This window comes from Podarcis pityusensis (assembly GCF_964106645.2).
Source record: "Podarcis pityusensis genome assembly, chromosome: 14".
In the NCBI taxonomy this organism is placed as follows: Eukaryota; Metazoa; Chordata; class Lepidosauria; order Squamata; family Lacertidae; genus Podarcis; species Podarcis pityusensis.
Window position 1 is genome coordinate 1,796,230 of NC_138039.1, and position 17,309 is coordinate 1,813,538.

The window sequence follows — 17,309 nt, forward strand, 5'->3', positions numbered from 1 at the left end:
AGATGTTGTTGAACTACAACTCCCATCACCCCTAGCTAGCAAGGCCAGAGCTCAGGGATGATGGGAGTTGTAGTCCAGCTGGGGACCCACAGGTTGAGAACCGCTGTGCCAAATGCTTTGTCCCTAACCTGGGCACGATTCCAAGTTATGACCTAAAAAGCCCAGTATGGCGTCTCCTCCTACGAACCTGCCCAGGTCTTGCAAGCCTCGGGAGAGCATCTTCTCTCGGTCCCTTCGGAGGCACAGTCGGTGGTGATCTGAGGGAGACAGGGCCTTTTCTGCAGCTGCCCCCCATATTGTGAGATTCACTCCCAAGAGAAGTCAGACTGGGCTCTCTCTCTCCCTGTTATCCTTCCTGTTCACACAGGCCTTTGGAAATTAAGGGACAGGAGGTGCTGACCTACTGGCAGGGTTAGGAATCCCCCAGGCGCCAGGCGTGTTTTGCGACCGGTGTGGGTCCAGTTGTGCCCACATGGAGATCTCTAGATGCCAGATTGGTGCCTGACATCTCAGCCTGGCAGAAGAGCTTATTTATTCGTTGCAATTTTCTCCCACCTTTTCCTCCAGGGAGTCCATGGTTCACCTCCCTCCTCATTTAATCTCTACAACAACCCTGTGAGGTAGGCTAAGAGGCTGTGACTGACTCCAAGTCACCCAGTGAGTGGGGATTCGAACCCTGATCTCCCAGGTCCTCCTCCGACCCTCTAACCACTACACCCTGCTGCCTTCCTAAAGTCCTTCTGCTATGGGGCAGCTCTATAAATTAAGCAGGCAAATAAATATGAGGGGCGCAAAATGTCATTTAGAGAAGGATCTGAAATATATTCCTTGGAGCTCGGATTTGTTTTATTCTGGATTGTTTTATTTGACGATGTTTTAATGTGCTGTAAACCACTTTGGGATTTTTTCTCTTTACAGTTTGTAAAGGGGTAAGAAAATAGCAGAATATATTAAGAAACATCTTAAAGAGGATGAAATTAGATGAGACAGAATCTTAAAATGCAATTGTATGCAATTTGGGTTCTAAACATCGATGGCGGGTTGAGAGGGAAGTGGCTTGTTTTGTTGAATTGGAATATAACTCAGGAACAAATGTCACTTTCAATCTGGAAAAGGAATAAAATATAATATATGTGTGTGCATGTGAAAAAGTATAGAAATGAAATGAGTAAGAATAACAATAACAATAATAATCCTCACTCTGTAAAAAAACAATGCCTAGCTGTTCCGTTGTGGCGACCACATCCCAGGTTTAAGGTTCCATTTGGTGGATAGCTTAGAGATATCGGAGTTTCTAACTCTGCCTGCTAGGCTGCTGTCACGGTAAACTCTATTTAAGTGCCAGTTTTAAATGCAGTTAATGCATTGCAACTAGTTTGTTTCTATTATTTCGTAGTGATGTTTTTAAATTGAGGTTCTTGTATTTTTGTGTGTATATATTTTTATTAATTTTTTAACGTATCATTTCCAACAATCATTTAACATAACTTCTTCTCTTATACAACATTTTAGACTTCTGTCAACAACCTCTGAAGATTTCCCGTTCTTTATCACTTCTTCTGCGTTTCTTAATTTCTCTATTACTTTTAATGGTCATTAACCAGTAATTCTTTTCAAAGTCTTCCTTGCAATATTTCACAAAATCCTCCTTACAGAACTTCTTGCAATCATACTAGCGTTAATCTGTTTGTTACAATTGCTTTTCAAATATTTCAAATATTTACTCCAGTCCTCTAAGAATCTCTGATCCCGCAGGTTTCGAATCCTTCCTGTTAATTTATCTAATTCTGCATAGTCCATTAATTTCATTTGCCATTCTTCTTTTGTCGGTAGTTCTTCTAGTTTGAGGTTCTTGTGTTCTTGGGGGTTGGCTGGATGATCCTTGGTATCCCCTTCCACTCTACAATTCTGTCTCAAAGCCCAGCTTGGGAGAAATGCATGATATAAATACGTCAAATAAATTAAATAAACTCCCATAAACTCCCCTGGATCTAGACTGCCGAGATGTAGGATTTTAGGACCCACCCTATTTTCATGTCTGTCGGTTGTTTTAAATTGTTTTTAACATTATCATCCATTTCATTTCTATTCTGCTTTCTGTTTTTAAGGGGGGGGGAATCTCAAAGCAGTTTACAGCCGACATCAAAACACTAGATAAAGCATCGCTAAACAAACATCGCAGGAGGAGATCAAACACAAAATATACATTCGAGGCAACGTAATGAACAGGAAACTAAAATATTATCTTAAAGATTTCAGGATTAGACAACACGCGCGAAGGTCAAGTACAGAGAATTCAACGCAGCGAAATTAAAATGAATTTATCTTAAAGATTTCAAAATCAAACGTTACTAAGGAGGTCAAATATGCAGTACACATTTAAAACCGCTCAATTAGCAAGGAAATAGAATTATTGTTTTTAACGCTGTAACCCGCCCTGGGACCTTAGGGGGAAGGTTGGGTAATAAATAAAGCAATACATGATAATTATAATGATTATAATAATAAGGTTCGGTGATGGGCTGTCTGGGGCTGATGGGAGCCATAGCTCAAAACCTCTGGGGGGCCCAGGTTGAGAACGATAACACCTCTCTTCCAAAATCCCTTGACTCCCCTCTCTGTGGTTGGGGACTCCTTGCCTCCCACAACATTTCTTATTTATTTGTTTATTGAAAAATGTCACACTTCTAGACTCAATGACCCTTGAGTCCCTTCCAGGTCTAAGGTCCTATGATTCTGTTGTTGGTTGCAAAATCACAAAGCAGTGTGCAACGCAATATTTTTTTAGAAGGGCCAATAAAACCGACACGTGTATGATAACCATTGCAAACACAGAAAATCGCAAACTGATAGGTTAGGAGCAGGCTGGCATTATTTGCTATCAAAGGCAGGGGTCAGCAAAGTTTTTGTGGCTTGGGCCGGTTCAGGGTCCCGCAGGAGCGTGCATGCACACACACAGGCGCAAACGCTATATCTGGTCTCCTTCCAGCACGGAGGAGGCGTGCACAGCTTCCCATTGGCTGCAGGAGCTTCCTGCAGCCAATGGGAAGCTGGCCATTGTCGCAGAAGGCGGTCCCTGCTCTGCTCCACGCCGGTTTAGCGCAGTGCATGAGAGCCGACCGAGCGGGCGGCAGGGGTCCATGGGCTGGTTAAATGAACCCCCATGGGCTGCTTGTGGCCCATGGGCCTTAGGTTGCCGACCCCTGCTCTGGAGAGTCCGCAAGTGTTTGGCATGCGCTGAAATTTCACCAGCGGGGAGATTGTTCCTTAGAGAGGCACCAGAGGACAGCTCTTTTAAGATTGTCCAAGTCTGTTTTGATGCTGTGTGGATGAGTGCACACAAGACTTAACATATGGTACATGTATTTGTCCTGGAAGATAACACTTTATGCTTGGTAATTGTTTAAAAGATTTTCAATGAAGTTTGTAATACTAAAGGGGTGGTGGTTATGCAAGCACGGTTAGGAGTTCTGGTCCACAGCTGAGCGGCAACATTGCCACATTAGTTGCAGCTTCCAGACCGGCCTCAGGACAGCCCCACAGAGAGTGCATTATATAATAGTAGAGTTGGATCATCTAGTCCATTGGGAGGCATGGCCAGATCTGGCCCAATCGCCTTCTCAGTCTGGCCCGTGGATGGTCCGGGAATCAGCATGTTTTTACATGAGTAGAATGTGTCCTTTTATTTAAAATGCATCTCTGGGTTATTTGTGGGGCACAGGAATTCGTTCATATTCCACCCCCCAAAAATATAGTCCGGCCCCCCACAAGGTCTGAGGGACAGTGGGCCAGCCCCCTGCTGAAACAGTTTGCTGACCCCTGCCCTTGATCATCTCAGTTGCCTTCCTCTGCACATGTTCCAGCTGGTCAATAAATATTCTTCTTAAATTGTGGTGCCCAGAACTGGACACAGTATTCCAGGTGTGGTCGGACTAAGGCAGAATAGAGTGGTTCTATTACTTCCCTTGCTCTGGACACTATGCTTCTGCTGATGCAGACTAGAATAGCATGAGCTTTTTTTGCTGCTGCACCACACTGTGGACTCACGTTAAGCTTGTGATCCACTGAGACCCCTAGATCCTTGTTCCATGTACTACTGGCAAGCCTGGTCCGTGTCTCCCATCTTCTGTTTGTGCATCTAATTCAGGGGTCAGCAAACGTTTTTGGGAGGGGGCCGGTTCACTGTCCCCCAGACCTAGTGGTGGGCCGGACATGCACATGGCAGAGGGGGCTTCTCTCCCTCCCCCAGCCCCTCCCCTCCCCCTGCCTACCTCCACCGCCACCGTGCCTGAGGTTGGTAGCCAGCGGCAGTAGTGGCGCCTCTCCTTTTTGGGCCAACTTTCCCAGGCACAGGGCCAATAGCTGCACCAATCACCAGCCCACAGTGCGGCCATGGGGAGAGGCCGGTGGGTGGACGGCGAGGCTTCCTATCAAAGCCCAACCCCCTTCCTCCACAGGGCGGGGAGAAGTCAGGAAGAGGGAGGGAGGGAGGGGAGGAAATTGCAAAAAAAATGGCACCCGAATTTTTTTTTTTAAAAAAATGGCAATTGCGCCAATCCAATTGGCGATTGCAGAACTGTTCGTGGGCCGGATCCAGAGGGCAATTGGGCCAGATCCGGCCCATGGGCCTTAGGTTTGCCTACCCCTGATCTAGTTATTCTGCAGAAACTGACATTCTGGAGGTTACAAACGGGTTGCAGTGGTGAGGCTTTTGCAAGATGTTTGCTTGCATGTGGTTGTCACATAAGCAAGATCGTCAGCCCATGGGTTGGGTTTTTTCCTCACTTGCCTTCCCTCCTGCATGCCCCAGCCAGGCAGGCCAGCGGCTTAAAGACTTTTTTAGCCGATTAACTCTCCTGGCTTTAAAATGATTAAGCAATTAAGCAATTAATGTTTATTATGTTTGCATCCCGCCCTAGGAGTGCAGGGCGGCAACTCATGTGGGGGTTACTCTCCCTTTACTGCTGCAACAACCCTGTGATGTAGGCAAGGTGGGGGGCGGGGGCTACAACTGATCACCAGTCTACCTTGTTGGTTGCGGTAACTGTAACCTCCCTGGGGCAGGGGCCTATTCCGGTTGCTTATGATGATACTGCAAAAAACCATCTGCATTGACGGTGCTAGAGTTAGTGTGATGTAGCGGGGAGAGTGTCGGGTTGGGACCTGGGAAACCAGGGTTCAAATGCTCACCAGGTCATGCAGCTCACTGGGTGACCTTGGAAGCCAATCAGATGTCTCTCTGCCTAACCTACCTTACAGGGTTGTTGTGAGAATGAAATTGGGCGGGGGAGGGAGAATGCTAGCTTGAGTTCCTTGGAGGAAAATGCAATATAATACAGTCATACCTCGGGTTCAAGTTGCTTCAGGTTGAGCGCTTTTGGGTTGCGCTCTGCGGTGACCCAGAAGTAATGGAACACGTTACTTCCGGCTTTCGCCGCTCGCACATGTGCAGACGGTCAAAATGACGTCACACACATGCGTGGAAGTGGCGAATCGCGACCCGCGCATGCACAGACGCGTGGACACGGGTTGCGTTCGCTTCAGGATGCGAACGGGGCTCCGGAACGGATCCCATTTGTATCCAGAGGTACCACTGTATAAATGCAATAAATGTAATAAATATATAGAGTAATAAATAATAATGTACGAGGCCTTCGTCCTTCTTTAGTAAGCTGCTTTAAATCTTTTTATTATTATTATTGTTTGCTGCTGCTTCAGCTCCCCTTACCTTTTGGTTGCCTCCATTTTGCACCTGGTGGAAAACTGGGCCTTTACCTGGCCAATGTGAGAAGCTCTGAGGAGAATCAAACACCCAGTTTGTGCCATTCTGGAAGGAGCGGTGGATTCTCCTAGTCCCTGGTGTAGGGCTGGCCAATATTTGGTTTTCAACACCGCCATATATCACCATCTAAACATCTTGTTTACCGATATATCAAGATGTAAGGATGGAGCTATGTAGAGGCGTTGGCTGGCTTCACGGTTTTTCCTTCATCGTGATTTTTGCCAGCGCCTGCTCTTGCGATTTGCTGCTCCCTGCAGGTCAGGGGAGAGCTGAGCTGACAGAGTTTACAGGAGTTGCAGGAATCGAGAAAAGCATAGGCTGACTTCACATTTCCCCCCACATTGTGATTTTTGCTTAACACACACACATCCTGATTTGCGATACAGTGGTACCTTGGGTTACAGACGCTTCAGGTTACAGACGCCGCTAACCCATAAATATTACCTCGCCTTAAGAACTTTGCTTCAGGATGAGAACAGAAATTGTGCTTCGGCGGCAGCAGGAGGCCCCATTAGCTAAAGTGGTGCTTCAGGTTAGGAACAGTTTCAGGTTAATTCGTTCCGGAGGTCTGTTCTTAAGTACTTAACCCGAGGTACCACTGTACAGTGGTACCTCCGGTTGTGCACTGGATCCGTTCCGGAGGTCTGGTCGGATCTTGAGAAATTCGCAACCGGAGGTGCTTGTTCTGCACATGCGCACGGCACCTAGAGTGTTTCAGCACATGTGCACACGGCGAAACCCGGGAAAATACTTCTGGGTTTTGGCGCGTCGGCATCCTGAAGGATACGCAACCAGATGTGTGCGTATTCAGAGGTACCACTGTATATTGCCTGGTGAAAAAGTGTGAAGCCAATATCCCAATACGGACTTCTAACTGACTTTGGATGATATATCAATATACCACCCAGCCCAGCCCTACCCCATCCTGCCTGAACTGCAGGTCGTGATACTTGTGAGTGCACGAAATATGTGCTGCTGGGTGGCCCAAGCTTTTGCAATTTTGAGCTTGGCAAGAGTGCAAGGATTCTGCTCCTCGCCACAACCCCCGCTGCCGCCAGAGGGCTGTGCTGTTAGAAATTTGCATGATGTTTACATAACTTGATCCGCATGGCCTCATCTTTGATTGTGCATTTACCTTTTGATCAGCTTTGGAATCCCTACTGACGGGCGCGCCAAACCTTATTTAATCAGGTTTACCCTATATTTATTCGCGCTGGGTTTGCATGGTACGCACAGATGCTTTGGCTGTGACTGGGGCTCCACAAATTCGGGCGGGCGGTGGATGCCAGGGACCCAGTCCTCTGCTCCTATGCAAGCAACAGTGCAATTCTATGTATGAGGTAAGTTGCATTGCATTTCGTGTAGGTTATTCCCAGGATAGTGTGCGTTGGGAAAAAAACCCCTGCCGATATCCTAATGCCGCCATACATATCTATAGTGTGGCTGCATTGGAATGCTGTGGCCAATTCTGGTCATCACACCTCAAAAAGGATTGTCTAGAGCAGCCTTTCTCAACCTGTGGGTCCCCAGATGTTGTTGAACTACAACTCCCATCACCCCTAGCTAGCAAGGCCAGAGCTCAAGGATGATGGGAGTTGTAGTCCAACAACATCTGGGGACCCACAGGTTGAGAACCACTGGTCTAGAGCATGGGTAGGCAAACTAAGGCCTGGGGGCCGGATCCGGCCCAATTGCCTTCTCAATCTGGCCCACAGACGGTCCAGGAACCAGGGTGTTTTTACAAGTCCTTTTATTTAAAATGCATCTCTGGGTTATTTGTGGGGCATAGGAATTCGTTCTCCCCCCCAAAAAATATAATCTGGCCCCCCACAAGGTCTGAGGGACAGTGGACCAGCCCCCTGCTGGAAAGGTTTGCTGACCCTGGTCTAGAGTTGGAAAAAGTTTGGAAAAGGGGCACCGAAATGATCAATCATACATTTTTAGACCGAAAAGGTTCTTTGGACGTTCCCCCATCAAGGAAAAGAGGGAACCTGCCCTTTCCTCTTTTTTGTTGTTGTTCTTGAAAATAATTTTTATTTGATTTTACAAGTGTAAAGTTATAACAATACCAAATGCATATCCATATTTAGAGATTTCTCTGAATCTCCTGACTTCCCACCATCCTCTCTATGGGTCTTATTGTCAACATTTTCAACTGCATATTATTTCATAATCTATATTTTGTATCTCTCCCTATTGTCCACAGTGATTGTTACATTACAAGTGTTACTAAAATCCTGCTAATGTTTTCATCTGCTTACCGTGGTCTCCTAAATTAAATTACAATCCCCTCCCATTCTTTCTTGAAGTTTTTGTCTTGTTGGTTCCTGAGCTTTCTGGTCAGTTTTGCCATTTCGACGTAGTCCATCGGCTTGGTTTGCCATCCCTCTCTGGTACGAACTTTGTCTTCTTTCCATCTCTGGGCTAGTAGCACCCGTGTGGCTGTTGTCACAACCTACTCTTTCCTCAAAGGCCAGCCGGGTGGCACAGATGTTTGTGGTGACTGCATTGCAGGGGTGGGCTAGAGAACCTCTGGGGTCCCCTCCAACTTGGCAGTTGATTCTGTTATTCTGTGACTGAGTGCTGAAGGCGCCTGGCGGGCCCTCTGCCCGTGCCAAGTTCCTGGTGGCAAGCAGCGACCCCTTCCGTCACACAGCAAGAGAGCGGTTTCCATCTCCCCCCCCCCCCAGGCTCATTAGCCAATCCCAGAGGGTGGGGGATACACAGATCTCTTTCCAGATCTGGTGACTTAACACCAGGGGCCAGCAAACTTTTTCAGCAGGGGGCCAGTCCACTATCCCTCAGACCTTGTGGGGGGGGGCGGACTATATGGGGGGGGGAGTGAACGAATTCCTGTGCCCCACAAATAACCCAGAGATGCATTTTAAATAAAAGCACACATTCTACTTATGTAAAAACATGCTGATTCCCAGACCATTTGCGGGCCGGATTGAGAAGGGCCTTAGTTTGCCTACCCATGCTTAATACCATGTCACTAGCAGGTGAAGCTCACCTCCATGGCATTGGCAGCTGTCCCTCCCCTTGGGAAATCAAATCCTGGAGCCCGATGGGCAGCCGTCAATATTTACAAGTGATGGTCAGGAGCCAGAATGGCCAAACCACGAAGGGACTGGGCCTTTGTTGCTCCTTTCCCTATCTCCTCCTGCCTTCTGAGTGGCGCATGCGCACGTAGCAGTTTGCGCTTCTGCGCATTGCGCGAGCAGCAAACCCGGAAGCAACCCTTTCTGGCACTTCTGGGTTTGCAGTGGATGTTCCCCGGAATGGACGCTAGACAAGGTGGATGTTTGCAGAGGTATTTCTGTACCACGTTTTGGTTCCTGACATTTGTTCTGATTGTGCAGATAACGTATCACAGATAGAATTCTGCAGGATGTTTTGCTAGAGTGTGAAAACAGGCAAGATCCATGGATCCCCAGGCGTGCAGCTCCAGAAGGTGGAGACGTCAGGCTGCATCTGGGCATCTTCACACAGTCGCAAGTGGCCAAGAGCCAGGTGCAAAATGCACCTCTGGCACCCGGCGAATTTTGAATGCTGCTTCCTTGTAACTTGAAGGCATTGATTTGGGTCCTGCCCTCCAGAGCAGGAGAAAACAAGCTTGTTCCCTCTTCCATGCGCCAGCCCTTGAGATATTTGAAGATGGCTCTCACATCTCCTCTCAATCTCCTCTTTTCCTGGCTAAACCTACACAGCTCCTTCAACCGTTCCTCATCAGCCCCCCCCCCCGACCCTTGATCCTCTTGGTCGTCGTCCTCTGCACATGTTGCCGTGAGCTGCTGGGATTTGTAGTGCAGCGACGCCTGGAGGGCCACAGGCTCCCCCCCCCATACAATATGAGGCAGTCCAAAGAACCATGTGTGTGTGTTTCGGAGTCCCCCCCCCCCTCGAATGACGGTTGCACAAAAGCGGAGGTCTGAGAAACAGTTTCTATCCAAATGCGACTTGGGTTTTAAACGCAGTGCAAGGTAGTTTTTATGGGAGTATATTGTGTTTAATTATGGGGTATCAGAGTTTTTAGGGGGTTAACCAGGCTGGGGTGGCTGGGATAGCAGGCTTGTTGATTTTTGAATGTCTGGTGTAGATTTTTTCAATTTCCTTGTTCTGTATGGGACAATGACAGTAAAGATGATCGTATCGTCTTGCTTCTCTGAGCGTCCTGTTACGGAAATAACATGGGGGGGGGCACATCTTTAAAGTTGTTGCAGTGCTACAAATATTCTGCCTGAATGTATCCTTTCAACTTGACAGCTCAGGGAAGATACAGTGGTACCTCGGGTTAAGAACTTAATTCGTTCTGGAGGTCTGTTCTTAACCTGAAACTGTTCTTAACCTGAGGTACCACTTTAGCTAATGGGGCCTCCCGCTGCCGCCGCACTATTTCTGTTCTCATCCTGAAGCAAAGTTCTTATCCAAAGGTACTATTTCTGGGTTAGTGGAGTCTACAACCTGAAGCGCCTGTAACCCGAGGTACCACTGTACTTAGCTTTATAAATTTGTAGAAAAGCCACACTTTAACTTTACAACGCCATTTAACCCTTAAAGAAAGGTGAATTTGGGCTCCACCTTCCTCTATGAACCAAGAAGCAGGAAGTCCCGTAGGCAGCAGGAATGGGGCATCCCGCCATAATTCCCCAAGCGTGAGAGCACAGACACAGCCCCCCACCCAGGGAGCGACCAAGGGGGCAACACTAGACATCTGCAGAGGCAGTTGAGCAAGTCCGGAAGCCCATCTCCAGACAAGTCCTGAGGGCAAGGAGATGTCAAGAGTTTTATTGTTTTCCCAGTGATGGGGACTTAAGAGGTGTTGGGAAAGGGGTCTGATCAAGTGACCTCATGTTGAACTTGTGTAACCCTTGTAGACCCCTCCCCATTTGTGACGTGCTAGTGATGTAGTGAAGATGTATCAGTGATGCCTCTCAAAGTGTATTTTGGGGGAAAGAGGGAAGTTTTTAAAGAGGATGTCACCCCATGTTTGGGGTTCTTACTGCTGTGGGGACCTGTTGCGCAACAATAAAGATCATGGTCTACTGACCGCTGTTTTGCTCCAAATGACTTGGCTGGAACTTCCTTCTTTTACTGACCGCATGGACACTGAAGAAGTGGGCATGCACATGAAAGCTCATACCAATAACAAACTTAGTTGGTCTCTAAGGTGGGACGTGGGTGGTGCTGTGGGCCTTGGTTTTGGAACAGACATCTGGAATGAATTAAGTTTGAGAACCAAGGGACCACTGTATATAAGCTCAGTGCTTTTTTTTCTTAAAAACATTTAGGGGTACTCTCATTTTGACTCAATGAAATCACCATTTTATAGTTCAAATTGGGAAAAATAAATACAGTCAATGGACAAAAGTACAAAAATTCACAAAAAAGGTTAGGGGTTTGCGTACCCCCAGAAAAAAAGCACTGTATAAACTAATCGCTAAGTGGCACCTTGGGACGCCTAGGGACCTAGGACTTGCCAATCAGAAGGTCGGTGGTTCGAATCCCCGCGATGGGGTGAGCTCCCATTGCTCTGTCCCTGCTCCTGCCAACCTAGCAGTTCGAAAGCACGTCGAAGTGCAAGTAGATAAATAGGTACCGCTCCAGTGGGAAGGTAAATGGCGTTTCCGTGCACTGCTCTGGTTCGCCAGAAGCGGCTTAGTCCTGCTGGCCACATGACCCGGAAGCTGTACGCCGGCTCCCTCGGCCAATAAAGCGAGATGAGCGCCGCAACCCCAGAGTCGGCCACGACTGGACCTAATGGTCAGGGGTCCCTTTACTTTTACCTTTAAGGTGCTACTGGAAGGAATTTTTTGTTTGTTTGTTTCGACTATGGCAGACCAACACGGCTACCTACCTGTAACTAGATGCATGGATCCGTGGGGGACCCTGATGAGCTGGACTGTTGAGTAGACACTCACCCCAGAATTTTTCCTTAACAGTCCTGACAGTCACTGCTGTGATTGTTTGATCTCTTGCCATGGCAGAAGGAAAGGCCCTCCATTCCAAAGGCTGGCACTGCCAGACCAAAGAGCTTCGGCCAAGCGGGCTCAGCCAAGTTGGCAGCCCTCCCTTGAGCCTCGGGGAAAGCGTCCAAACGAGAATTGGTCCGAAGCTTTGGCCTTCTTCTTCCTGCTGCCCCTCAAAGTTCCACTTTGGGGAACTGGGGCTGTTTTGCGGGGGGCAACACCAACTCATCTGATGGGTGGTCTTTTCTGAATAAATATATATAGAGAGAGGGAGAGAGAGTTCTTTTTTTAATATCATATGATTTTTATTGACTTTCAAAAAGAGAAAGATTAAGGGAAAAGAACAGAAAAAAAGAGTTACATTATAATATCATAAAAATTCCACATTTCAATATTACTCTGAATCTCTTGACTTCCCCCTATCCCTTCCCAGGGTTCTATTAATTCTATTCCCAACTACATATCAATACTTCTCCAGTTTTTCATATTTCTAGATTATCTGTACTTTCTGTTACAATGCAAGTGTGCTTAAAATCCTGCTAATGTTTTGAGCTGTTTACAATGATTTTGTATATACCTAATAAACATTTCCCAATCTTAAAGACCATTGTAAACAGTTAGCATCGTTAGTAGGATTGGAATTATCACTTGTAGTGTAATAGTGGATTTTGGATATAACGGGGATGTAAAAGATTGGGATCATCATAAAAGATGCAGGAGGAAATGATTAATAATGGGACCCACAAAGGGGAAGATGCAAGTCCAGGAGATTCCTTGGAATCTTGTTTTTATGATCTGTGTTCAATATATGTCTGTAAATTTTTATTCTGAAAAAACAAACAAATAAATAATAATTAAGAAAAACTAAACCGCGGACACGCAGATGATTCTGCCGAGTGGAAGCAGCCGACTGCGACCCTTGGCAGTAGAGTTACATCCACCTGCAGGATCCCAATTTGTTTTGCATGGCTGGTACGCTGAGAAGAAGCCTCGACTTCTGATATGGGATTGTTCAGAGGGAAGCAAACAGCAATTCCTGGTTCAAGCATAACACGAAGTCAAGGCCATGGTTTGCTGCCCCTGCTGCCCAGTGCCAATGAGTAAAGGCGGATCAATCTGGGCGCATACAGCAGGCCATTAACCAGGCCTTAATGTGATGTGCAAAGGCAGCCATTCGCTCAATTATAAATTACTCTTGCATGGCAGAGGTTATTTTAGATACGCACAGAGTTTATTTTGCATCAGTCCCACGGCGTAATAAATAAAACTCTACAACTAAAGAGGTTTCATTTTTTAAAGAAAAAAAGAAAGAAAGCAGCAATGTAGAAGTCAAAATGTGCTTTATTAAGAAACCCTCAGCAGGAACGAACGATCGCCAGATACACACCGTCTGCAATTGGTTGCATGTCGGCGGAATTTGCTTCGTGGCAAATGCAAAGCCAGCGGCAGATCTGATCACGCCCGTCTTTGAATTTGACGGTAAATGATTGATTCGCTTGACAGTCTAACCGCTGAGAGCGTCGCTCCGGAAACCGATGTGAGAATCTTGCCGCAAGCTTCTTCCAGAAATGCAGGGGTGGAGTGGGGGGGGGGGGCGGGCGGCCTATATGCAGCCCCCACATTCCCATTGCCCGTTGGTCCCCTTCCAGGTGGCAGCCTCTTGCCACACACTTGGGATGTTGGCAGTGCCAGGCTGCAAACACACCTGTGCCCAATAGACTAGCTTGCCTCTGCTGAGGGCTGTTTTTCTGGCCTCTGTTGCTGCTGGAAGATGAGACAACCCGTCAAATTGATATTGCCACCCTCAGGGAGGGGAGGGGGCCCAGTCGGAGCCTGCCAGGTCCTCGAGGTGGGGGCAGGCATAAGATCGGCTGTGTAAATTAAACTTTCCAAAGTGACAACCGGCTCAGAGAGCAGGCTGGGGTGAAAATTAAGACCGTGGCGGTTGAAGGCCGGGTATTAGGTGTAGGGAGGATGTTTTACAATCCTCACAGCAAAGGCTGAACTTGCAGGAAGAGCTTCAGCTGCGATTTGGAACGGGTTGAATACCAGAGATGGAGGGAGCAACCTCGGTTTCTTGTAGAGCGGTGTGACCCTGGGCTCTGGGTTTGCTCGGTGGCGAATGCCAAATTATTTAGCAGAGTAACCCCACGTTTTGCCACCTGTGAAACGGTGACGTGGTTTCCTCTTTATTTGTGCAGATTTGTTCTGCTTTTGTAAGGTATACAATCCAGTGCTTTAAATTCTCCAGGTGTGTTTTGCTCCTGCTGTGGGTTCAGTTGCAACTACCTGCATATTTCTGGGCGCCAGGTTGGCAACTGGCATCTCAATGAAGGCAGCTGACTTGTTTACAGCAAAGGACGCAAGTCTTGTGCTTCTGCGCTGCCGCATGAATCAGGGACCCCTCTCTGGGCATCTTAGTCCTCCATCATCACATCAAGGGAAGTAAATGCAGGGCTGAGAGCAGATATACAGTGGTCCCTTGGTTCCCAAACTTAATCCGTTCCGGAAATCTGTTCCAAAACCAAAATGTTCCAAAACCAAGGTGCGCTTTCCCTTAGAAAGTAATGCAAAATGGATTAATCCGTGCCAGATTTTTTAAAACGACCCCTAAAAGAGCAATTGAACGTGAATTTTACTATCTAAAGAGACCACTGATCCATAAAATCCATAAAACAATCAATCGGTAGCTGAACAGTGTTCCATGCAGTCACAAAAACAAAAATCAAACAAAATCGCAAAAGAAATAGCAAAAACAGACAGCGTAACACTCAAAATAGAAGTGTGGCACTCAAATTGGAAGCATAACACTCAAAACAGAGGATGTTCAGCTTCCAAAAAAGGTTTGCAAACCGGAACACTTACTTTTGGGTTTCCAGTTTTGGGGTCCCAAGTTGTTTGAGTACCAAGGTGTTTGAGAACCAAGGTACCACTGTATTTGACTGTGCTACAGGCTTTCCAAAGGCCACCCAAATGGAACTCACAGACCACCTTTAAAAACCTCTTCCTTAGTCCATAGTTGATGCCATTTCCACTGTGTGTGTTTCTCCTCCTTGCATATTGGGACAAGTGAATTGTTGCAAGAGCAAGCTGCAGTCAAGCAATGTAGTTGAGATCGTAGAATTGTAGCCTTGGAAGGAACCCCAAGGGTCATCTAGTCCAACCTCCCTGGCAAATAAGACATTGTGTTGTGGCAACCTAGATTTAAGGGGCCGTTTGGCGCCTACCTTAATATATCTGGATTTCTGACACCAATAGAGTCATAGAAACGCCGCATTCTGGCTCGTGTTAACCGATGAGAGAGTCCATCTTCACGCTGCTCATAGTTAGACTGTGGAACTCCCTCCCACAGGAGGCAGTGATGCTCACCAGCTTTCGTGGCTTTAAGAGCACATTGGGCAAATGGATGGAGGAGAGGGCTTTCGGTGGTGTGGGAAACAGGCAAAGGGAAAAGGTGCCTTTTTGAGATTGCCCCCTCTCCTCCTGCCCCCCCTTTATACATTTTTATTGATTTTTTAACATATCAGTTCCAACAGTCTTACAACGTATCTTCTCATCTTATACAATGTTTTAGACTTCCGTCAACACCTCTGATGATGTTCCGTTCTTTATCACTCATTCTGCATTTCTTAATTTCTATATTGCATTTAATTGTCCTTAACTAATAATTCTCTTCATAGTCTTTCTTGTAATATTTCAAATAATCCACCTTACAAAACTTCTTGCAGTCCTACTATCGTAATCTGTTATTCACAATTACTTTTCAAATAGTTCATATATTTACTCCAGTCCTCTTAAGAATCCCGCAGGTTTCGAATCCTTCCTGTTAATTTATCTAATTCTGCATAGTCCATCAACTTCATCCTCCATTCTTCTTCCGTCGCTAATTCTTCTTGCTTCCATTTTTGTGCCAATACTCTTTCCTCTTTTTGCAGAGCTGCCTAGGTGCCTTAACTCATTCCTTGGCTTCCTTTGTGGAGCATCAATCATGGATTCTTTGCAGGAGACCCACAGCTGGCCTCTGCGCAAGCTTAAGGGGTCTGGATTCCAACCCATCTGTGTCATCACATTCCTGTTCCACGAGGAGCCTTCCTCCGGGAGAAGCGCTCCCCTGCCTATTCCTGAGGGTCAAATACAGCTTTTTTTGGGGGGGGGGGGAGATGCTGGCAAGCTGATGGCATTCTGTGGAAGGTGGAAACATCTGCCCCCGCCTGGGTGCGGATGGTGCCTCTGGGTCGGTGGCTGGGAGGGACTTGGATGACCCCAGGAAAGACGTTCGGCAAAAAGGCTCCCTTCCAGAGCCTTCCAGAGCCGTGTCCTTGCCTGCTCCCTGCGCCGAAAGGCACTGGGGGAAGTTAGCATCCGAGCAAATCTCAAGGCGGCTCCCATCCCTTGAAATAAAAAGGTAAAGGGACCCCTGACCATTAGGTCCAGTCGTGACTGACTCAGGTTGCGGTGCTCATCTCGCTTTATTGGCCGAGGGAGCCGGCATACAGCTTCCAGGTCGTGTGGCCAGCGTGACTAAGCCACTTCTGGCGAACCAGAGCAGCGCATGGAAATCCCGTTTACCTTCCCACTGGAGCGGTACCTATTTATCTACTTGCACTTTGACGTGCTTTCAAACTGCCAGGTTGGCAGGAGCAGGGACCGAGCAACGGGAGCTCACCCCGTCGTGGGGATTCGAACCGCCGACCTTCTGATCTGCAAGCCCTAGGCTCTGTGGTTTAACCCACAGCGCCACCCGCATCCCTTGAAATACCTACTAGGAAAATGGTGCAATTGATGGCTGGGCAGGGGAAACTGCAGGTTTGCTCTTTACGGTTCCCATCATCCATAGAATCATGGAATTGTAGAGTCGGAAGGAACCCAGAGGGTCATTTATAGTGCTAGAAATTTCCCAGGTGGGTTTTGCACCTGGCGTGGGTCCAATGGCGACCCTGTGAAGATGTCTGCATGCCATCTCCACCTGGCTGGCCCCTCTAGCTTTCCTACACAGGTAAGCAAAAGAGTTTATTCACCTTTTGAGAGCACATGGTTTACCCCTCGCCTGAGTTAATCCCTACAATGACCCTGCGAGGGAGGTTAAGAGGCTGTAACTGGCCAAAGGTCACCCAGTGAGCTTCATAACGGAATGGGGATTCGAACCCTGATCTCCCAGGTCTTTGTCTGACACTCTAACCACTACACCCCGCTGCCTTCCTAGAGTCCTTCTGCTATGGGACAGCTCTATAAAAAAATTGAGCAGGTAAATCAATATGGGGAAAACTGAAGGAGCTGAAAAGTTTTCCTTGAAGCTTGAATTTCTTTTATTCTGGGTGTTTTATTTGATGTTTTAATGTGTTGTAAACTGCCTGGAGGGATTTATTTTAAATATAAAGTGGTCTAGAAATGAATTAATCATCACCATCATTGGAAAAGGAAAAGTTGCCTAGACATTCCATTGTAGCGAACGTAATCTAGGTTTAAGGTGCCACTTAGCGATTAGCTTATACAGTGCTTTTTGTTCTGGGGGTACGCAGGGGTACGCAAACCCCTAACCTTTTTTGTGAATCTTTGTA

At 47.1% G+C, this 17,309-nt stretch overlaps 1 protein-coding gene across 1 annotated transcript in view; it reads left to right on the forward strand.

Moving 5' to 3' along the window:
• LOC308462959 (trinucleotide repeat-containing gene 18 protein-like) overlaps positions 1–17,309 on the forward strand; it is a 49,596-nt gene that overhangs the window by 15,063 nt on the left and 17,224 nt on the right. The window lies entirely within an intron of this gene.